The 24867-nt window shown below is 36.7% G+C and overlaps 1 protein-coding gene across 6 annotated transcripts in view; it reads right to left on the bottom strand.

Moving 5' to 3' along the window:
- The window catches only part of TAB2 (TGF-beta activated kinase 1 (MAP3K7) binding protein 2), a 93596-nt gene that overhangs the window by 46375 nt on the left and 22354 nt on the right, over positions 1-24867 (bottom strand). Inside the window, exons 2-4 of one of the 6 annotated variants that reach the window (XM_054491043.2) lie at positions 22189-22337; positions 17681-17767; positions 13252-13332 (exon numbers count right to left, since the gene is read on the bottom strand). The exons of 2 other annotated variants lie outside the window; for them this stretch is intronic. The gene's annotated coding sequence lies outside the window, so the exon portion shown is untranslated. The remainder of the gene's footprint in view (positions 1-13251; positions 13333-17680; positions 17768-22188; positions 22338-24867) is intronic. 3 more of the 6 variants (XM_054491044.2, XM_054491045.2, XM_054491041.2) reach the window with 3 other exon arrangements.

The following is a 24867-nucleotide window of genomic DNA, read 5'->3' as shown; positions in this document are numbered from 1 at the left end:
GTAACTATTACAGTGAAGAGTACTAGGCACTGGTTAATGGCTCACTCAGACTGCAAGTTATGCTTCATATTCAGTGCAGTTTACCATAGTGGATGTTTCTAGGACTATAAGAGTATACAAAAGCTAACTGTTTAACAAGAGACCACATCTCCAGATTAAAAAAACAAACAAACAAAAACAAAGAATGCAACTGGATATATAGGTCTTATGAAAATCTGGGCATTTACGAGGCAACCAGATAAGAGTATTTAAAACTGGGACTATCATCATCTATTTATCTACCAACCATACATTTAATGAGTGCCTAGTATGCAGGAGATACCATGCTGGAGATAGTACAAGTATTAGAGTCAATGTCCTTGCCCTGCAGATCGCAGAAATTGCTAGGTTAAAGGCACATAAATACATGTTTATAATTTAGATAACTATTTTAACTTGCTCATTATTTTATCTTCTGTCTACCTTCTTCTGCACTGGGTCTGCTGCCTGCCATCTCTCTTGTGGCTATCACAGCCACTGTTTTTATCTCTTTCACACCATTCCAAAGCAGAGCATGGGAGCATGGTACATTAGAAAAAACTGTAGAGAGCAAAGATCAAGCAAAATAGGTAGGGCCCAAATCATGAAGTGCCTTATAGGCCATTAAAATTTGGGGATTTTATCTTAAGAACAATGGGAAGCCACTGAAGGATTTAAAGCTCAGAGGCAGGAAAGGTGACATGATCAAGAAATCGTGTGTGTATAAAAAACGGCTATTGTATGGAAAAAGGGTAAAAGAATATATGAGAAGACCAGTCAGAAAACCACCGCTGTAGTTCAGCCAGGAGATGGTAATAGCCTGTACTGTGGATGGCAATGGAGACTAGGTAGAGAGAAATGGAAGACCTTAAGGGATATTTAGGAAGTAAAAATGTATAGAAATTTGGTGATGGATTAGAAATTGGAGCAAAAGCGAAGGAGGTGTCAAAGTTGATTTCTGATTTGCTCAACTGGATAGTGGTCTCATCTCTGAATTAGAAAACAATGGGAAAAATCAAAGAGTACAAACAAAGAGAAGGATTACAGGTTTGTTTCTGAACCTGTGGAATCTAGGGTACCTTTAAAACATCCAAATAGAGATACCATACAGGGAGTTGTGATATAAGGGTCTTGCGCTCAAATGACAGATCTGACCTGCAGAGAAAAATGTGAGGGGCATCTGTGGTACTGGCGTTAATTAAAACCTGAGTGTGAATGAGATAATGTACCACATAATTTAAATATATCATTAGTTATATTATGGATATAACATTATATAGTAATTATTAATTTTTTCACAATGGTCAACATTCTTTCTATCCTCAAAAAAACTGAAGAGCATGTTTAAAGATGGATTTTCAAACATCTTAATGAATTTTTTGTTCAGAAAATATTTTGCTGTGGCATTATCCTGTAATGAAACTTTAAAAAATGTTTAAGAAAAAAACATGTAAACAGTTTAAAAAGCCAGCAAGTGCTATGAAGCTCATTAGGGAAACTTTCCCTGCCTCATGCCTCTACACCTTTGATTCCTACTCTGTAGAGGTAACCATGGTCAAGACTGAGCTGTTTCTCCACATTCCTACCTATTGTTGGAGGTGGGGCCTGGTGGTGAATGAATCATGGGGGCGAATTTCTCATAAATGGTTTAGTGCCATTTATGAGAAAATAAAGATTTAGCTTTAGAACTCAGTGCCTACCCCATATATATATATATATATATATATATATATATAGCATACTTCTCCACTGCTATATTCCTCTGCCCAGTTACTTATTTTATAATTTTTGTTTAATCAATATGCAATGTTTATATTACATTTCCCCCCTATAAATACTGTTAGCCTAGATACTTAGTCAATAATGAAGGATGGACTAAATCTCCAAGGTCCCTTCCTGTAGTGGTATTTAGGGAAGAAAAGTATAATTTTAATTTAAAAAACTGTAGAATATTAATCATATGTGACCAAAGCTGGTATTCAACCAAGTCTGATAATAACAAAGCTCTTGCAATTCTAACACTAGGAAAAATGGGGAGAAATGGGAGGCAGGGGACAAGGGAGAAACATTACTATTGTACTTAAGTTATAGATTTAGATTAGATGAATTATTTTCTAGAAAACAAGCTGCCTTGATATTAAAAACAAAACCTCAAAACAATGACTATAAAAATATGGCAAAGTCTGTCAAAGATTGAAGTTAACTGCTCTTGACTAGTCTCCCCTTCCCCAGTACACCAAACCAGATGGGATAGTTTTCTAAAACTTTCCAAAAAAAGGTAATTTTTGTGTAATTTAAATTGTTCCAAAGTCCAGATAAATTTCAGTTTTCAATTTACTTTAAAAGGTTATAATATAGTTAGGGTATTATCTCCTCTAAATCTCATTCTGAACTGTGATCCCCAGTGTTGGAGGTAGGGCCTGATGGTGAATGAATCATGGAGAAGGATTTCTCATAAGTGGTTTAGTGCCATCCCCTTAGCGCTGTCCTCACGATAGTGAGTTCTTGTGAGATATGGCTGTTCAAAAGTGTGTGGCACCTCCTGTCTCTTGCACACGCTCTATGTGATATCCAGGTTCCCCCTTTGCCTTCCACCATAGCTGTAAGCTTCCTGAGGTCCCGCCAGAAGCGAAGCAGATGCCCAGCACCATGCTTCCTGCACAGCCTGCAGAACCATGAGCCAATTAAACCTCTTTTCTTTCTGAATTACCTAATCTCGGGTATGTCTTTACAGCAATGCAAGAATGGTCTAACACAGAAAACTGGTACTGGGAATGGGGCACTACTGTAAAGATACTTGAAAATGTGGAAGCAACTTGGGAAATGGGTAACAGGCAGAGGTTAGAAGAGTTTGCAGGACTCAGGAAGACAGGAAGATGAGGGAAAATCTGAAAATTCTTAGAGACTGGTTAAATGGTTATAATCAAAATCTTGATAGTGATACGGACAGGGAAGGCCAAGGTGATAAAAACTAAGATGGAAATGAAGAACTTATAGGAACCAGAGCAAAGTCAACCTTGTTATGCCTTAGCAAAGAGCTTGGCTGTATTGTGTTCATGCCCTAGGGATCTGTGAAGTTTCAACTTAAGAGTGATGATTTAGGGCATCTGACAGAAGAAATTTCTGATGTGGATGGATGTTTCTAACAACCTATACTCAGATGTTGGAGCAAAGAAATGACTTAATGTTGGAAGTTATATTTAAAGGGGAAGTAGAACTATAAAAGTTTGGAAAACATGCAGTCTGGCCATGTGGCAGAGAAAGAAAAGGCTTTTTCGGGAGAGGAATTCAAGCAGGCTATGGACTAACCACTTGCTAGAGATTGGCCCAACTAAAAAGGAGCCAAGTGTGAACAGCCAAGACAATGGGAAAAAGGCCTCGAAGACATTTCAGAGATCTTTGCAGCAGCCCCTCCCATCACAGGCTCAGAAACCAGGAGGAAATAACAGTTCAGGTGGCCAGGCCCAGCCCTGCACAGCTCGGGACACTGCTCCCTGAATCCAGGCTGCTCCAGCTATGGCTCAAAGGGCCCCCAAACAACTCGGGCTGCTGCTGCTTTGGAGAATGTATGCCACCTTAAACCTTGGCAGCGTCTATGGAGTTAAGCCCACAGGTGTGCACAGTGCAAAAGAGTGAAGGAGCTTGGCAGCCTCCACCTAGATTTCAGAGGATGTATGAGAAAGTCTGGGTGGCCAGGCAGAAGCCTGCTGCAGGGGCAGAGCCCTCACAAAAAAACCTCCACTAGGGCTGTATGGGGGGAAAATGTGGAGTTGGAGGCCCCACAGAGTCTCCATGGGGGCACTGCCTAGTGGGGCTGGGGAAAGGGATCCCCGTCCTCCAGACCCTAGAATGTTAGGTCTACCAGCAGCTTACACCTTGTGCTAGAAAAAGCTGCAGACACTCAACTCCAACCCATGAGAACACCTGCGGTGGCTGAACCCTGCAGACACAGGCAGGGCTGCTCAAGGGCCTGGATGCGGGACATGGAATCAAAGGAGATTATTTTGGAGCTTTAAGATTTAATGACTGCCCTACTGGGTTTTAAACATGTATGAAGCCTGTAGCCCCTTTCTTTTGGCCAATTTCTCCCTTTTGGAATGGGAATGTTTACCCCATGCCTGTACCCCCATTGTATCTTGAAAGTGAATAACTTGTTTTGATTTTACAGACTCATAGGTAAAGGGGACTTGGCTTATCTCAGATGACACTTTGGACTTTTGAGCGAGGCTGAAATGAGCTGAAACTTTTGGAGGACTATTAGGAAGGAATGATTATATTTTGAAATGTGAGAAGAACATGAGATTTTGAAAGGCAGGGGCGGAATAATATAGTTTGGATGCTGTCTTCTCTAAATCTCATGTTGAATTATGATCCCCAGTGTTGGAGATGGGACCTGGTGGGAGGCGACTGGACCATGAGGGTGGATTTCTTATGAATGGTTTAGTGCCACCTGCCTTGGCACTGTTCTCACGATTGAGTTGTCATGAGATCTGGCTGTTTAAAACTTCCTCCTCCCTTGCTTCCGCTCTTGCCATGTGACACACTGGCTTCCCCTGTGCCTTCGGCCATGATTGTGAGCTTCCTGAAGTCTTGCCAAAAGGCGAGCAGATGCTTGGCAACATACTTCCTGTACAGCCTGCAGAACTAGGGCCAATTAAACCCTTATTCTTTCTAAATTACCCAGTCTTGGGTATTTCTTTATAGCAATGCAAGAACAAACACAGGCTAACATAAAAAAAAAATCCAGAAAAAAAAGGCTATCATTTTCTGATGTAAAAATCTAACATGCAAATAAAGCAAACAAAATACCTATATATCAAGAGCATTTACTTTAAAAAAACTGGCACAAAAATTTTGAATAAAAGATTAGGAAACGGAGTATACAAACTATAGAGCTGTATTTATTACTGGGATCTCAGTTTAAAATAAACTTATTAATGTACTTCCATTATATTAATAGTTAATGGAGACTACTTATACTATTATCTCAATAGATACCAAAAGCACATTTAGGAAAATTTAAGTCTTACTTTTGGAGAAAAAAACTTGGCTTCAGTTCCAGAATGATAGTGTACTGAGCTAGTTCAGAACCTCTTCTGTTATGAAAAACCAGAAATAATGAAAAAATGATTGATTTTGTTTTGTAACAGCAGAGCTTGCAAGAAAAAAATTCCCTGGTGCCAGAAACAAAGACAGAATTAAAAGCCACTATAATAAGGGTTTAAGTTAAAATACTGTGGTGATATGTGGGGGAAAAGAGTTTGGAAGGAGAGAGATATAGTTATCAGAACTAGACATACTGGAGCTGGGGTTTTAATGCTATGTGGAAAGAAGACACATTATAGGACCACACCAGAAAGACATTTTATTTAAATGAAATAGTTGCATAAAGCCTAGACTCTGGAAGGTCCTTCCTTACTAGAAAAAAGCAGCTAAACCTCTATCCATTGCCACATAGAACCCATAAGAACTGAAATTCACTAGAACCACAGTGGGAAGGAAACATCTCCCTTACAAAATTAAAGACACGAGCCTGCACCATGCATAGGTGTGGAATCCAAATTTACACTACAGGTGTAGAAAAGAAACTTAAAATAGAAATTAACAAAAAAATTGGTCTGAGGCTGGTGATACCATAGGATTCCTGGCAGAAACAAAAGCAAAACTGCTATGGAATCTTATTTCTTTAACCCAGGAAGCAAAGGATTTCTAGAGGTAAAAAATGGAAAACAAATAACATCACGTTGAAAATAAGCTCATATTAAATAAAATTCAAAAGCACAAAGAAATAATCCACCATGAGTAAAGATCAGGAACATTAATCAGATGATTAACATCTAAGAATGTAAGAGAACAGAACCTGAAAGAAGCTATAAAATAAAAATATTTAAAATGACTGTGGAGATAAAAGGAAATCATAAGAATAAGATATAAAGCCAAAAGGCAAAATTTGAAAAAAGAATCAATTAAGACTTCTAGAAAATATATCATCATAAAATGTAACAATCAATGAATAGGTTAAACAGCAGAAGGTACTTGAGACCACAGAGAAAGGTGAACTGGAAGATGGATAAGAGAATAGCAACCAGAAAGCAGCAGAGCTTATAAAGCAATGGAATATATGGAAGAGAAAATGAGAAACAGAATGAAAATACATACTGCATCTAATAGAGGACTTGGGATGTCAAAGAATAAGGGAAAGGCAAAATTCAAAGAGATAATGGTTGAGACGCTGACAATATGTTTCTTTATAATATACTGAAAACACACACACACACACACACACACACACACAGAGTTCTGAAGAGAAAAATAAAAAGAAATCCGCACTTAGACATATTGTAGTGAAACTGCAGAGTACCAAAGACAAAGATTTTATCTTTAAAACAATCAGAGAGAAAAGAGCCATAATCTACAAAGGAATAACTAGATTGATGAACTTCTAATTAGTCACAGTAGATGCCAGAAGACAGAATAATACAAGTTGAGCATCCCTAATCTGAAGATATGAAATACTCCAAAACTGGAAACTTTTTGAGTTCAACAGGATGCCATGAGTGGAAAATTTCACATAAGTACTTAAGACAAACTTGCTTCATGTGCAGAATAATGTAAAATACTGTATAAAATTACCTTCAGGCTATGTGTATTAAGATGGATGTGAAATATAAATCAATATTGTGTTTAGACGTGGGTCTCATCCTGAAGATATTATATATATACAAATATCCCCAAATCTGAAAAAATCCAAAATCCGAAACACTTTTGGTCCCAAGCATTTCTAATAAGGGATACTCAACTTACATATACACATTTCTGAGAGAACACAACTGCAGATCTAATTTAATTTGCAGACCCTATGACCCATCAATTTCACTTCTAGGAACTTACTTGAGAAAACAGACAATCATGTAAAGATATATATGAAAAGGCCGGGCGTGGTGGCTCACGCCTGTAATCCTAGCACTTTGGGAGGCCAAGGCAGGTGGATCACTTGAGGTCAGGAGTTCGAAACCAGCCTGGCCAACATGGTGAAACCTCGTCTCTACTAAAGATACAAAAACCAGGCGTAGGGGTGGACACCTGTAATCCTAGCTACTTGGGAGGCTGAGACAGGAGAATTGCTTGAACCCAGGAGATGGAGGTTGCAGTGAGCCAAGATTGCACCATTGCACTCCAGCCTGGGTGACACAGTGAGACTCTGTCTCAAAAAAAAAAGAAAAAAAAAGATACATACGAAAAGATGTTTATTAGAGTATAATTTATAACATGACAAATTTCGAAAACAAGTTAAATGTTGTAAAGTATTAAGTTCATCTAAATGTACTGACATGGACAGATGTTCATTAACACCGTTCAAGGGGGCAGAAGCATATGACTGAACAATGTATAATGTAATCCATTTACATATTGATAAAGAGTCTTTACTATTACTTTATACCCATCAAGGCTAAAACGTGTGTGTGTGTGTGTGTTTTTTTTTTTTTTTCTTGAGACAGAGTCTCCCTCTATTGCCCAGGCTGGAGTGTAGTGGCACAATCTTGGCTCACTGCAACCTCTGCCCTCCTGGGTTCAAGTGATTCTCCTGTCTCAGCCTCCTGAGTAGCTGGGACTACAGGTGCGCACCACCACGCCCGATTAGTTTTTGTATTTTTAGTAGGGATGGGGCTTCACCATATTGGCCAGGCTGCTCTCGAACTCCTGACCTCATGATCTGCCTGCCTCAGCCTCCCAAAGTGCTGGGATTACAGGCATGAGCCACTGCACCCGGCTAAAATGTTTTACACTGAAAACACACTACTTTTAAAAAGTAAAAATAACTTAAAAGTAAATAATAAAGACGTGGTTATTTCAGTTTTCAGCCACTAGACTGTTAAAATGTCATAATGCTGGTGAATGAAATAATTGAATAGTCAAGGTATCTGTAAAAAATACAATATGCTCTTTTGAAATGATAGGTGCATTTTTATAAATTACTGTAAAAAAATTCTATGGATAGGTGAAAGTCTGTTTGTAGCAAATTAATCATATAAGAGATTTTAATGCTGGAATTCATTTCAAACCAAACAAAAACAAACTCCTAAATTCCACACTACAAGAGTGAATACTCAACATCCGATGTCAAGATCTACAGATGAAGTCTGGGAAGATTTTTATGCTTTAGATCCATCCTCACCTGCTATGGTGTGAATGGTCAGGTCCCCTCAAAATTCATATGTGACATCCTATCCCCCAAGATGACAGTATTCGGAGGTGATCAGGTTTGAGTGTGGAACCTACATGAATGGGATTAGTGGCCTTATAAAAGAGGCCCGAGGGAGCTGAGCTGCCCCTTCTACCATGCGAGGACATAGCTAAAAGGTGCCACCTACGAACCAGAGAGTGGGAACTTACCAGACATTCAGTCTGCTGGTGCCTTGATCTTGGACTTCCTAGCCTCCAGAACTACAAGAAATAAACTTCTGTTGTTTATAAGCTACCTAGTTTATGGTATTTTGTTACAGCAGCCTGAATAAACTAAGATTATCATCTTATTTCTGTAACCTTGTTTAATGGTTGCTCATTTTGACAATCCACATCTACGTGTATAAAATGAAGTTGAGTCTCACTTTCAGTTAACCCCCAATTTTAGTCACAGAAGCACTGTGAAATCTTGCCTTTAATAAGGCCATACTAAGTTTTCTAAAATACCTGTTGAATGGCAGTCTCCTACATTTCTATGTGCTAAAGTAGAACTACCATTACCTTTAGTTAGAAGGAAATAAGCATTTGGAATTCTCTAGGACATTAGGAAGTATGATTAAATTAGGAGGTATCAGAACAGATTCAATAATTCAAATTTTAAGAAATCTATTTGAAAACCCAATATATCACTTTGTCATTTATCACTTCTCAAAGAGCTTTTCAATAGCATTCGTTAAGTGTTGCATGGAAAAAAAAGTTTTTTTTTTTTGGGGGGGGCAATACGTTTGAAAAATGCTGTTACTTAAAGTTAAGGAGGTTTCTTTATTTCTGGACTTTAATATGCACTGTGAATCTTTGGGTAGCGGCAGCAGATGCAATATTTCTCAAATTTAGTTGGGCATGATCCTATTTATCCATAAGCATCTTGAGGTAGGAAGCACACAGGTAAACAGTGTCACGTAAGTAAGGTAATCAAAAGACAGCAGTACCTTTCTCTCTTAGGAATTTATGCTAAGGAAGTAACTCAACGTAAGTTTAACATTTTTTTTTTTTTTTTTTTGGAGATGGAGTTTCGCTCTTGTCACCCAGGATGGAGTGCAATGGTGTGATCTCGACTCATTGCAACCTCCACCTCCTGGTTTCAAGTGATTCTCCTGTCTGAGCCTCCTGTGAAGCTAGGATTACATGTCCCTGCCACCACATCCGGCTAATTTTCGCATTTTTAGTAGAGACGGGGGTTTCTCCATGTTGGCCAGGCTGGTCTCGAACTCCTGACCTCAGGTGATCCACCCACCTCGGCCTCCCAAAGTGCTGGGATTACAGGTGTTAGCCACCACACCTGGCCTAAGTTTAAAATAGTTTTCTAACCATAAAAACCAAAAGAGAACCAAACAGCTTAACTTTTGGAAAGCAGCTTTTCAAACTGTAATTTATTAATACTTGACTATTATGCAGACATTAAAACTTATTAAAACCTCAGAAAATGCAAGGAAATAGTCATGTAATATTTGGCAAAAACAGGAAGACATTATCATGTAAATAATTTTCACTGGGGAAAATTTTAAATTGGAGACCAAACAAAAAAGTATAGGGGTGGCGCATCATGGGAGCTTTAATTTATTAAAAAATAATGATCTTTAATTAACATCCAAATGTCTGTTAACACATCACTTGGTGAGGGGAATCCTCACCTCAGAGTGCAGTCTCTATAGATGTCAATTTGGCAATGTCTATCAAAATTAAAACTGCATTTATTTTTTGACTTCACAATTCTATTTTTATGAATCTGTTTGCAGATACAGTCACACAGAAAACTATATATATTTACCAAAGCATGTTTCTAATGATAAACAACCAAAAACTACTTAAGTATCTGTTAATAGTGATGTGTAAAATAGGGTCATTCCCAAGAGTATAATGTACTATATAGCCATTAAAAAGAATGAGATGCTAATATGGAATAATCCCCAAGATACAATACTCAGTTAAAAAACTACCACCACTAAGTGCAGAACAGTGTTCTGTATTCTCTTACATACAAGAACACACACGCTTTTACGTGCACAGAGTATCTTTGGAAGGATACACAAGAACTGGTAACACTGGCTGCCTCTAGGGAATGCAATTAAGGGAGATTTATTCTTCATTATACACCTTCTTGATCTAATAAAAAACACACAAATAAATTAAAAAAAAACAACCTATTTTATTTAATATATTGTTTCTGCAATAAAAAATATTCAATAAAAAGTGAAAATAATGTGTTTTATATTTCATCTTACAATTTAGACTTGGGGAAATGAAGATGCTTCAAAGTGTTACGTAGTCCGAGACTACCTGAAGTTCTAAAATTGAGATTACATTTTATGACATGATTTTGTGACACGATCTACCTTTCTAACATATTAAGTACTTATTTAATCAAAAGTTTTGAGATTTGCACAATCCAAAATGAGTCTATAGAGTGTTTGTTTACCTACTTCTCTTTCGATTTCAGGATCAAATAAACTGATGTGGTAACATAAGAAGGCATACAGATGTACTAATTAAGGTAAGCAGGTGTTCGTGTTCAAAGGGCATGATTCCACTTTGGATAGCAGAAGCTGGGACCAATTAGATGCACATAATTGAGGTTTTGATGAATGTTATAAAGAAACCAATATCCAGTAAAGGACATTGTAGAGAAATTTAGTTAAATTTTATCTAGACATCTGTCAACACTGAGAAGCAAGCAAACAGAGAAGTAGGATTTAACTTCTATGCATAAATGTAATTTGGACTCCAAAGTTTTAGTGGGTTAAAAATTTTGGGGTTAAAAAACATATACGTGTCTGTATGTCTCTTTACATATGTATACACACACAAATATATAAATATATATATTTAATCTCTCACTCTCTATATATAGAGAAATAAAATATACACCTGAAGAAAAGTTAGAAAATAAGCATTGTTTTAAATGACTGCATAACAGTCCATCAGGTCAATATATTACTATTTAGCCAGTCTTGTAAACAAATAACTAAGTTGTTTCGAATTTTTCTCTAGAAGGCTATGCAAAAAGTTTTTTGTACGTGGACCATTTCCATATTTAAATTATTTCCTCAGAATATGACTTTATATTCACAATGTCAAGGCAACAATATGAAGGTTAGCCTTTAGATTTTATCTTTATTTTACAAAGACTTAAAGGGGTCGTTCCCCACTTGATTTTTTCCTAATGCCTATGTAATATCCTGCTTGCTAGCACCAAGTTAGTGTTTCTCCATTCTGGATGCACATCTAAATCACTTGGGGAAGAAACTGATAACAAGGATTAACTGAGGAAGAAGAGGGAATCTGGGAGAATAGGGGCTGGGGAGGAAGACTTAAGAGACTTTCTCTTCACTGTACACCTTTTTGTGCTTGTTGAATTCTGTATTATATTCCTGTGTTACCTAGTAAAAGAGGGAAGTAAGGGGAAGGAGTAAGGTGGAGAAAGCATCAGCAGCAGCAAAAGCAACCCAGCAGCAGCAGCAGCACCTACAGAGCTTTGAAACGCACAAAGTTGGGGAGGTAACTCAAACCTGATAATGAGTTTTAGAATTTCTGGATGTAGGGCCTACACACGCATCTCTGTTACTCAAAGAAAAAACAAGATACTCCACCAGTAACTGTGATGGGAAGTCAAGGTAGAGAACCATGGAATCAATAATTCCATTTTACAAGGCTGATAATGTTCAAAACAGGTAAATCTTAGAGCAAACAAAGTTGAGTGTGTAAGCAGGAGGGAAAAAAGGTGCCAAAACCTTAAAAGCTCCTTAAGATTTAAGATATGGTACAAAAACGGCAACTTTCCTCATCAAGAAAAGGGTGTGTTTCCTAGACTGGCATTTTTTAGTTTGGTCTGTGGACCACCTGAAACAAAACCACTGGGCTTCATCCTGGACCTACTGAATCAAAGTCCCTAAGTATAAAGCCCAAGTACGTTCACTGATTCATCTTTGAATCCACTGTGATGAGCCCTCTCATGACAACTGCTTATCTGAATGTTTCTTCAACTAAAGTTTACTCCAGTTCCTACAAGACTTCTAGTTGATAACACAGTAAATGAAAGGCAGGGAAGGGACTAATCAAAAACCAAGATGACTATGGTCAAAGGATCACATATAAGAGGTGCTTATAGTAAAGTATTGATTTAAGGAAGGAAAATAGAGATGGAAAGGGGTGTGGAATTTCATGAGTTTAAAAAACTGGGTGAAAGGCAATGAAATAAAAAGATTATTAAAATGAAGTCAATTACCAACAAGCCTATAACAGGAATGGTTAGAAACTTATATGTAACTTGATTCAATGGGAAAGAAATAACTGGGGGAAGAAAAAATTACCTCTATTAAGTATACACAAACAGGTTCTGCAGCTACTATACATTTAAGAGTGTAGGAAAATGAAGTTGTACAATAAACACATATGGATCACCATAGGTCAGCTAAAAATGAAGTTTATTATAAAACAAAAGCTGTTTTTGGGCAGGTAAACTTCTGAAAAATCTTTTACTATCAATAAGGTGCCATACAAAGTAAATGGTGGCGCAAAGCTAAATTCCCAGAGATCTAACTTTTAAAAATAAAAGGAATAACTAGTAATGTATCTCACATAAACTACTCAATTTACATAATTTAAACTTGACAAAGTATTGGCCTTCACTATTAAAATCTTAACAAAGAAAAGGAACCAATGAATAAATAAAATGTTACTCTGAGACAGGCATAAACTTTCCTGAAGAGCAGTTTCTTCAGAGTAGAACTAAAAGAACCAGTATTCTACCTTAGCCATGCATGCTTCTAAAATTTTCTGGTGAAACAACATGTTAATAGTTTAAAACAGAGATAACCTAATGTTGCTAAATATTTCAACCTCAGTTCCATAAGTGCACACTGTCTCATCTAACTAGATGAGACAATTATGATATAATGTATATAAAATGGTATTTGATACATAGTGATAGATGGTTAAGTATAAATTCTAGGATTCCATGGGTTCATTTATGAAGTTTAATATGCTACTTACTTGCAGTAACTTCTTGGGTAAATCATTTAATTTCTGTGCCTCAGTTTCCTCATCTATAAAATGGTGATGATAGAGTAGCTACTTCATAGGTTACGAGAATTAAATGAGTAATCCATGCAAGATAATAAAAAGAGCACATAGTAAGTACACATGTAAATAAAATATCAATATTATCATTTCATTCTTCGTAAAATGGAGAAAACAACTCAAAGAGCTTCAAGGATTAGTGACAACATAATTAAAGCCAATTGCATTATATCTGTCCTGCCTACAGCAAGTACAAACTAGTAGTAATTATTTATTCTAAATATCATGAACTTCCATGAAGTGCAAAGGAATAAAACCTTACAGGGCTGCATATTATCCTGGTTGCAGAATATTGTAGGAGTGGACTGAGCCTTTAAGGCCTTCTTTTTCAATGTATATGGGACAAAAAACTTCCAGTTGGGGAAATCTGACAAAGCTACATGACAAACTCAACAGTACTAGGTTGTGCAAAGTGCTAGATAAGTGGCATAAACTGTGTTATAATAGGTGTTTAAAAGGATCTCTCTGGGCTGAGGAGGAAGTGGGAAAGTATTGAAGCATAGGAACTTAAAGTATAAAAGAAGTAAGACAGATTCTGGGGATCGTGTCACCTGTCTTGCAGGAGGAAGAAAGGAGGGACAAAGAGGAAAGAAGGGGATTATGAAGAAGGTACTCAGGATGGGGGGTAGTTACAGGAGAAGACGAGAAGATGAATGAAGGTTTCAAGGTATAGTGGTCTTTATCCGAGAAGACCTTGAGATACGCTAATGCTAATAAGGTTTTAATATATGTCAAACTATATATATACATCATTTTGTCTTTGCCTTGTTCTTACATAATTATGAGTTCCACTGGAACAAATTTAATTATGTTAACAAAGTAAGCTGGGCATGGTGGCACATGCCTGTAGTCCCAGCTACTCAGGAGGCTAAAGAAGGAGGATCCATTGAGCCCAGGAGTTCAAGGATGCAGTGAGCTATGATTGTGCCAGCGCACTCCAGCCTGGGTGACTGAGATCTTTAAAAAAAAAAAAAAAAAGACATAAAATATGGTTCATGCCGAATATCAAACAGTAGTAGGAAGAAATACATAAAGTTCACTTCTCAACCGCACTAGGATTCTTCCTTAGCTTGTGTACAAGAATGTAAGAGAAGATTTTTCCATTTCAACATACGCTAAAAGCAAATTCCAGTTTCCAAAGTAACCACTAGAGGTAATAATTTTTTCTGTAAATCATAAAATCCTGAACTGGACAGAATTCTAGGAAGTTATCTTGTAAAAGTATAATTTAAGAGATCTGAAAAATGCCTTGTTGCCCAGTCGTCTCCTTGTTAGACTTCCTCTTCTCCCAGTCAATCCTATTTACCTCTTAAAAACAAGCCTTCGTCACAAAGAAAATTCTTCACGTGAGAAATATTAGTTCCCAGCTGGGCGCAGTGGCTTACGCCTGTAATCCTAGCACTTTGGGAGGCCGAGGCGGGTGGATCACCTGAGGTCAGGGGTTTGAGACCAGCCTGGCCAACCTGGTGAAACCCTGTCTCTACTAAAAATACAAAAATTAGCCAGGTGTGGTGGCAGGCGCCTGTAATCCCAGCTACTTGGGAGGCTGAGGCAAGAGAATCGCTCGAACCCAGGAGGTGGAGGTTGCAGTGAGCTGAGATTGAGCCACTGCACTCTTTCCTGGATGACAGAGTGACTCCACCTCTGAATGAATGAATGAATGAATGCATGCATGTATGTTAGTTCCCATGCAGAGAGACTATTTTTCACTGGTGTATCCTAACTACTCAGTGTATGTCAAGTGGATGCTCAGTAAATATTTGTTGCCATAAGTCTCTAAATAAATATCAGAATACATATAGCTTTTAAAGACTACTGTAAAAAGTGGTTATCTATCTCCCCAAACTCAAGCGTTTCCCTTAACCTCAGATATGTCAGTGCTGCTATATCTGTTTGGAAAATGTAAATATGTTCCATCACGATTGATATGAGAGAACAATTTGAACATTAAGTGAATTTTGCTGTAATTTCATTTGTAAGAAACACTAGGTGAACACGGAAAGCCATATTGAGCTAAAATAAGCAGCATATGAATATACAAAAAGTAAACAGGAACACACCTGAAACATTTACCAGCTATCTCAGCTTAACAGATCTGCATGTCATTAATCACACCCAGTCACATTACTGATTTCAAAAAACTCTTTCTTGACTACTTTTTTTTTTTTTTTTTTTTTGAGATGGAGTGTCGCTCTGTTGCCCAGGCTGGAGTGCAGTGGCACGATCTCGGCTCACTGCAACCTCCGCCTCCTGGGTTCAAGCGATTCTCCTGCCTCAGCCTCCTGAGTAGCTAGGATTACAGGTGCGTGCCACCATGCCTGGCTAAGTTTTTGTATTTTTAGTAGAGATGGGGTTTCACTGTGTTAGCCAGGATCATCTCAATCTCCTGGCCTCGTGATCAACCCGCCTCGGTCTCCCAAAGCATTGGGATTACAGGCGTGAGACATGGTGCCCGGCCTCGACTTTACAATAACTTACAAGCTGCAATTCTTCCTGTGCTCCCTTCCATAAGCAAACTTTAGGTCTCATTCAGGGAAAAGTCCAATATTCATTGTAGTATTTACATATTTCTTATTTTACATATTTCTTAATTTATTTAACATGAATAAAATTGTTATCTTTAAGATTTTTTTATTTTTTGAGATGGAGTTTTGCTCTTGCTGCCCAGGCTGGAGTGCAATGGTGCGATCTCGGCTCACCGCAACCTCCGCCTCCCGGATTGAAGCGATTCTCCTGCCTCAGCCTCCTGAGTAAGCTGGGATTACAGGTGCCTGCCACCACCCCCAGCTAGTTTTTTGGTATTTTTAGTAGAGACAGGGTTTCATCATGTTGGCTAGGCTGGTCTCGAACTCCTGACCTCAGGTGATCCACCTGCCTCGTCCTTCCAAAGTGCTGGGATTACAAGCATGAGCCACCGTGCCCGGCCTTAACTTTTTTTTAATGTTCACAGGTGATGTTTCCAAGCGTTACAGCCATAATTCCTTTTTTTTCCCATAAGCCCTGTGTTTTTTTGCGTGACTTTGCATAGCATGGTGATATTTAGGAACACGCCTCTGGCTCAACAACTATTAATATTAACCTCTCCAGGATGCCAAATGGGACAGCAGAATGTTTCGACCTATCTATTTAGTTGTCAATATGATGCTAACAGTTTCTTTTTCTTTCTTTCTTTCCTTCTTTCTCCTACTCCTTCCTTCTCTCTCTTTCTGAAACAGGGTCTTGTTCTATCACCCAGGTTGGAGTGCAATGGCACAATCATGGCTCATTGCAGCCTCAATCTCCTGGGCTCAAAGGATCTTCCCTCCTCAGCTTCCTGAGTAGCAGAGACTACTGGTGTGCAACCCCACAACTGGCTAATTATTATATTTTTTTGGTAGAATATCCTATATTGCCAAGGCTTGTCTTGAACTCCTGGACTCAAGTGATCCTCCCACCTTGGCCTCCCAAAGTGCTGGGATTACAGGTGTGAGCCACTGTGCCTGGCCCAGATTCTTATTAGTAATTACAATTTCTCTCTTCTGTGAATTGGCTGACATTATCACACTGCCATGAATTACTCTTAAATAGTATCTTTACCACAGAAAGAAGTGTTGATAATGCAGTCAGAATAGCTGGATGATGCTATAATTTTTTAAATTAAAGCAAATTTTAAAACCTTTTGACCTCAATGAACATTTCAAAATTAAACATAAAATAAGAATCATATAACCTAAGTACATACACTATTTAAATACCTTTTACATTATTGACATATTATACAAGTATCATATCATATACCAGTTAGTTAATACTTGGTGCACTTCAGATTTAATTAACTTTAAAAGAATTGATAAATGTTAATTTAACATGAAGTTTTAAAATGTACTTTTTATAGTAAATTATTGGAATTATATTTCTTGGAGCATGATGTTACAATTCTATCAAGGCAAAGCAAACTTTACTTAATCTCCATTTAAGATAAAAATGAGATAACTATAATCAATCTTTACCATAAACTTTATCACAAAACAGTTATAATACTAAATCATTTCACACAGATGATCAGTTATCTGCAAAAATAATATAATCCAAATGCTACTTATTTTAAGTTAGCTATTATGTTCAGATTTAGAGTGATTTAAAATTTAAAGGGAGCAAATGATTATGTTACTAAAAACTAGATTTCTTAATTTTACAAGCCTACAATAATTTACTTTCTAAAGAATAACAATAAACATTAATAAATAAAGTAGCATAATAATCCACACTACTTCCTCTTAAAGGGAAAATTTCTTATTTTGTCATTTAATGCACTGCCTCAAGGCCATGAATGCTGACAATTTCTGATGGTTAACAGGCTTACCAGTTATAAGTTCTTCTAAAAGGAATGTGCAAGTCGGCCACACTTGGCAATTTATGTACTGTGGTTTTGTGGTAGGTACTACATTTTCTAAGGATCAAGAAAAGTGCAATAAATCTAAGATGGAATGGTTATACTTCATCAAAACATATTATATAACTGACTACCTTTTGTGCATTTGATAATTCATACCTCATTATTGTTTTGCAATACATTATCATTCACTGCCCTCTTTCACTCTAATTTTTGGATAATCTATCCTGTGCATAAATATCATCTATAAAAGAAAACAGGAGCTAAGTACGATAATAAGTTCCTATTTATGGGTAAAAGGGAAAGAGGAGAAAAGAGAATAAAAGCACTTGAAGGAACCAATTTTCATCTTACACCAACCATAAACATTTATAACAAATCAATTCACTGAATGATGTGTAGAAATTTTAATAAGTTGGTTAAATGTTAATTTAAAATGGCACCTTAATATTCAGAGAAAGTTATAAGAAGTATCACCGGCTGGGCACGGTGGCTTACGCCTGTAATCCCAACACTTTGGGAGGTCGAGGCGGGTGAATCACCTGAGGTCAGGAGTTCAAGACCAGCCTGACCAATATGGTGAAACCCCATCTCTACTAAAAATACAAAAATTAGCTGGGCGTGGTGGCAGGCACCTGTAATTCCAGCTATTTGAGGGGGTGAGGCAGGAGAATTGCTTGAACTCGGGAGGCGGAGGTTGCAGTGAGCTGAGATTGCACCATTGCACTCCAGCTTGGGCAACAAGAGCGAAACTCTGTCTCAAAAAAAAAAAAAAGTTTCACCAACTGATCTGATCCCTATGCAGTTTCAATCCCTTACTTGGTCCCATGGTTTTTCCTGTTCATCTCATATAACTCTGCTCATTTTCTTTCTAATGTCATGGCCCTCAGCTGACTTTTTCCCATAGTGGACTCCTGGCCAGCTGCTAAGGGAGAAGAGAGAGAGAGAGAGAGAGTGAGAGAGAGAGAGAGACAGAGAGAGAGAGAGAGAGAGAGAGAGAGTGTGTGTGTGTGTGTGCGTGTGTGTGAGTGCGCGTGCACACGCGCGCGGCGGCCGTGTGCACAATAGCACTAGGAGTATAATAATTAAGTTCACAAGTTAGATAAAGTGTACATGGATATTTGCTACTACTAATAAAGTACCAGAGTTCTAGCTTTCTATCCATCCACCCATCCACCCCTTCCTCCCTCTCTTCATCTATCCAGCTATATGAATTAAAGCATCTAATCTAGAAAAAACACACGTGTTTAAAGTGGTGTAAACAAGAATGGTCATCCTAGTGTGTGCTTCTAAAAACAACCTCAATGGCCACCTAGGAGGAATAAATAAGTACATTATTGCATAGCCACACTAAGGAACACCATGCAGCTTTTTGTTGTTGTTGTTGTTGTTTAGTGGAATATGATATCCAAATAATTATATGGACAAATATATCCAAATAATTATATAGGCCTATAAGACCTTATTGATTGAAAAATATCAAGATGCAGATTCCATGTATAACACCTTTTGTGTAAAAATAGACACACAAAAGATGCATTCTATTAAAAAGCTTTTAAAAAATGTTTTGTCCTTTCCTATGATGCTGAAAATAGATGTATTTTAAACAGATATTTTTATATGATTGTATAGGAAAGATTCTGAAAGTATACACACACTAATTATTCTGGAGAGGGGGCTGAGTAGAAGGACACATGGATGGAAGGTATTCCAAGGAGGTTTAGTCATCTATCCCAATTTTTATAATAACACATATTCATGCATTACTATAAAGTTATTCCTTATATATTTCTCCATAACATTACTTGTATTCTGATATGTAGACAGAGTAAGAATAGAACAGAATGAGTTATTTTAAAGTACCTGTATTAGCCAACCACAGGTACTTTCAAATAACTCAAAGCCTGTGTTGTCTATGCGGAAACTGTTATGGATGTGCAGTTTACAGCTGCAGCACTGACCAATTATCAGGATGCCTGATAGATGAGATTTACAGTTACTTTCTAACTTAAATGTTACTTATGAATTTATATATGTAGGTCCATCCATGATTAACCATGTCTAAGCTTAGTGTCATAATTTGTAATCCTTGGTTAAAACAAAGAAGCCAGGTGACTTTTTTTTTTTACCTAAAGGCTAACTCAAGGTAAACTATTTATTACTCAAGCACTCAAACTGACTAAGTATTACACATCTACCAATGAGACGGTTTAATTAATTAAAGGAAAGAGGTAAGGGGTGGTAGAAAAAGAAGTAGGCTTATTGTTACTATTAAATGTAAGAGTCTCCCAATAAACACAATACCTTTATGGAAAGTTATTGTACTATCACACACAAAGGTGGACAAGACACACTGTTTTCTCTGAGTCTAGAGTATAATCACTTTGGTTCTACACTTACTATGAGCCAAGTCCTGTGCTAAATGCCTTAAACATGTATTATTTCAGTTACTTTTTACAATATTCCTGTAGTGAGGATTAAGGGAGAAACTGCAGGTAAAACTCTTTACACAATGCCTGACAGAGTAAATGTCCCTTATTAGGCATTACTACTGCCTAACCTCTAACTTCATCAATTCAACCCTCACTCTACGGTAGTCAGCTTTTCAAAAGATTCACTGACTTAACACGTACCAGTTCTGAGAAATCTTCAACGGATTCCCATTGCCTACTAACATCCAAACTCCTTCATCTGACATTCAAAAAAACATGACATAGCTCCATCTCCCATCACACCCCTCCCTATCCAACTATTCTCTATGCAAACTGGACTGCTCACAATTTCTATATTAAATACTTTCATCTCCATAACTTAGAAATACTCTTGCTGCTTTCTCTAAAGAATTCTATCTATCCTTCATGGTTCAGCAGAAACATTACCTTCTCCACAAAGCTGATTCTCTCCAGCACTCTTAAGTATGTTGTATGCATCTCTATTATGATACTTTCATATTACTTGTCTGTAAGCTCACTAAAACAAGGTTTATTCATTTCTACATCCCTGCTATGTCTATTTACATTGAATAATGGAGAAAAATTTCACCAATAGCACCACTGAAAATAACTAAGACTTGATATTCATATGTAATTCCTTCTTTAATTTCTACTTCAATTCACCTAACAGTGGTAATGACCCTAACTAGTAGTAGCTCCCTTTCCAGCTCTAATTCAACACTCGGTGACACGTAATTCTTTAAACACCAAACAAATAATGTGGCACATAATCAGTGACCTAATGCTGACTAAATTGCCAGACATTAAATTCATTATGCATTAATACTGCAAGAAGGGATGTAAGGAAGGAGTTAAGCACATGCTAGAATATTAGGATTGCCTTTTAAATTCACAATTGGGATACAAAATTCCTCTTCAGTTTTGGGTAATCTCTAACCTAGATGAACTGAACTTTAAAATGAAAAGACATGTATGATTATCTACCCATTTAGTAAATAAACTCATCTTTCAGGGATTCTGTTTCCACATCTATATAAATTGGTAAAAGGAATAAATATCCTTAAAAGCTAATTGATCTTGGCCCTCTAACCATTCATGAGTAGCTTTCTCTTGGTTAAAATCTAAGGCACTAGGAAACCTCAGTTTTTGGTTTTGCTGTTACACTCCAGGATGACTCTGACTATTTGTAACTTCCTTCGCTGGTTTCTTTTGGGTAATCAAGTAAAAAAATTAGCAAATATTAGTTATACACTTAGTTTAAAAATATAACTAAATTCTTCAGGTAAAGTACTATAATACATTGCTCGGTTCTATCCAGAAATAATATGTCTAATTTCCAATTACTGAAGAATATATTAATCTTTTTTTTTTTTTTTTTGAGACGGAGTCTCACTCTGTTGCCCAGGCTGGAGTGCAGTGGCGCAATCTCAGCTCACTGCAACCTCCGACTCCCTGAGTTCAAGTGATTCTCGTGCTTCAGGCTCCCAAGCAGCTGGGACTACAGGCGGACGCCACCATGCCTGCCTAATTTTTTTGCATTTTTAGTAGAGGCAGGGTTTCGCCATGTATGAACATATCAACTTTTTAGGTAAAGGCATTAGTAGTGTAGAACAAACAGTTGAGGATCTCAGGAAGAGGGAAGTAGTTTCATTAATTGAATTCCCTATACTGCTTGTACTCAATGTAAATCTTTTAAAGGAAGGCAGTTTTGTTGTTGTTGATGTTTGTTTTTCAATGTGTTTTTTTTTTGTATGTTTATAGGGCTTCACTCAATAGCATTTCAAATTTATTTTTCTTATGTTTTTGCATTAGTTTGCTACTACCAGCAAACAAGTTAAATTAGAAATATTCAGGCAAACGGTATGTTAAACTCAATACTAGCTGCATGTTACCTAGATGTTAGTGTTACTATACTTTAAAGTAAGATGACTATAAGTTTTGAAAGTCAAGTTTTAGTTACTATAGATTTAATAATAAGGCAGTTACACAGGCTAAGCTTGACTGGTGCCATGGACTTTAGCATACCTGGAAATAGAAAAATTCAAATTGTAGCTGTTCTTGGTTGGCCCATTGCCATTTTTGCAGCTTACAAATTGTTAATTAAGTAACTGCAGTGAGCTCATCTCTACAGGATACTTCTTTTCCAGGGCAGGTCCAGGAACTGGGTCTGGAGCCTTGAAAGCAGAAGAGAAACTAGAGTAAACTAGAGGTAGGCAGAACAAGAAATGTGACCAGATAACATTATGAGATGTAATAGCAGTAAGGTAGTCCCCAAAGTCTCTCACATAAAATATTCTGAAGGGAAAATGGGTCTCTTAAATTCCAAGTAACCAAAGGATGCTGTTTACTTTGGTTAAGTCATTCTTTTAACCTACCCAACACTATTCTGGACTCTCAATTCCAGCAACTCAAAACAGTAGTTTTTATGAAATCTCTAATGGCTTTTAGCAACAGACTGTCCAACAGGAGACCACAGAATAACTCTAACAGAAAGAGAAAAACAACAACAAAATCCAAAATTGGAAATGTAAAGTCCTCATTTTCAGGTCATTTTGCTCTTCCGTTTCACTATCGTATTTCCAATCATCTTCTAAACACTCCCCTAATTTCCTATGATCAATTCCCAGGGGTTTCTTAAGAAATGCTTTAGATATATCCAAGCAATGAACTGAATGTTAAGTTCCAATTTTTAAAAATACTTGGTAATTCTTAAAGAGGGAGGCAAAGAACAGCTCATAAGATGTGGTTCTTAACCACACTGGAAAATCTTTTTTTCCATTACCAAAATAGATTCAATGATTTTTTTTTTTTTAAATTTTTGTTAGGGCCATATAAAACAAAAACCAAAAACAAACTTGTAACTATGAAGGTTACAGAAATAATAGGATATTATGAATGGTAGAATGTTGTACTATTTTGATTACTAAAACCTGGAAATGATGTCCTTATGCTTGGTAGGCTGGTACCCTTAGGAATTTCTCTAAGAAACTAATCCCACAGGAGTCAAAATAAATAGAATTTTCTGCTGCTCTCAAATTATCATAGATATTGTGAAAATTGTAATAGGACAAAAAAAAGTAGTGAAGACGAAGATCCAAAAATTGAATTCCCTGCATTTCCAGTAACTAGCAAGATAAACAGCAAAACAGAGTAAAAGTAGTTTTTGTGAAAAATGTAAATTTTCCATCTATTGTGATGGCACATTGTAGGACAAGGAATTCCGTGAGAGAGAAGTCTAAGTTCAGATCTGACTTCAGTATGGCCTTGAATTTAAACTGCAGAAATCTCCCTTTTATTAAATGGAATATCACTACCCACCCTGCTGTACTGTCCATGAGATTTAGCTAAAGTGTATGTAAAGCACCTAACAGTGTGACACATAAAGGTATTCCATATATTTTTTCTGCATTATTAAAGAATGTAACACATTTTCTTGTTCTAAACACGTGGGTATACTTTAGTTTTCATTTTCACAAATGCTAAATCAACAACTAGGTAGCAGGCTTTCGGTTTAAATAATTCAACTATAATCACATTCTAGGACATGTAACTGATTATCTTCCAGAATAGCCACAAATTGAGTATATGAGAGAGGTCAATTTTGAGAGCTGATGATAAATAAAAATATAACAATTTATATTTAGGATATAAAAAGAATTAGTAGTAAACAAAAAGACGTGTAATTCTTCTCTTTCCAAGTAAAGTATAAAATACTTCTGTCAACAAACATATCTCTTGTTAAAAAGTTATATATAGATCTGGTATAATGCTTTTTAAAAAAACATAAAAGCAATCAATGCATGATATAATTTGATCCTTAAGTTAGGAAATGTTTTATGGGCAAAGAAAAGCCTTATATATGGGCAATAATTTTCCTCTTACTGATAGAACAGTGGGTTCCACACAAAATTATTATTTACCAAATATGGCTCAAAGATCAGATTACACCCTCTCTAAAATTACCAAGTAATAGAGCAAGTATCACAAGCCACAAGGAATTTTAAAAAATGATTTCCTTATAGTCGTTTTAAGTGTATTCTCTGCCACAACTTTATTTTAAAATAGTTTTAAAAAGTTAACATGGAAGTGTCTTATTCAAAATATACTAAAACTTAGATGATAAGACTGAATTACTGTATTCCTAAGAAGGGGAAAAGGTACTTAAGTTTGAGGATTTCCATTCAGTAACCCATATGAATAGGCTTTCAGTTTAAAGACCATCAAATAAAAAAACCACTTCAGATAAACCACTACTTTTTAAATTTTTTAACTAGTCATCATACTGAAATCTCATTACTTATAGTAATATTTCAGTTGATTCTCTTGGCTTTTCCAGGTATACAATGTTATTTACAAATTATAATGAATTTGCTTTTACTCTTTTAAAAAAACATATTAAGTAATTTTCACTCATTATCAAAACTCCAATAAGCAGCAGAGTTAAAACCAGAAATGTATCTGTAGCTGTCTAACCTCATGTCCAAGGTTCCTTCTTTATTGTACTAGCTCGACATTACTAATAATTTTCTTTCTGAAAACTTCTTTTCCGGTCAACACTGCATTCTAGTTTCTTAGAATTCTTATTTCTATGCCTCTTATTAATGTTTGCCAAAAGGATGTAGGTGTGAAGTTATAACATTCATTCTCTCACTTGATCCTCTGGCATCTTATTTACACTCACAGCATAATCTAAGGAGAATCTCC

The sequence above is a fragment of the Pongo pygmaeus genome, chromosome 5, assembly GCF_028885625.2.
Source record: "Pongo pygmaeus isolate AG05252 chromosome 5, NHGRI_mPonPyg2-v2.0_pri, whole genome shotgun sequence".
Lineage (NCBI taxonomy): Eukaryota > Metazoa > Chordata > Mammalia > Primates > Hominidae > Pongo > Pongo pygmaeus.
The sequence above is the reverse complement of the archived record's forward strand: the minus strand, read 5'-3'. Positions and strand labels throughout refer to the sequence as shown.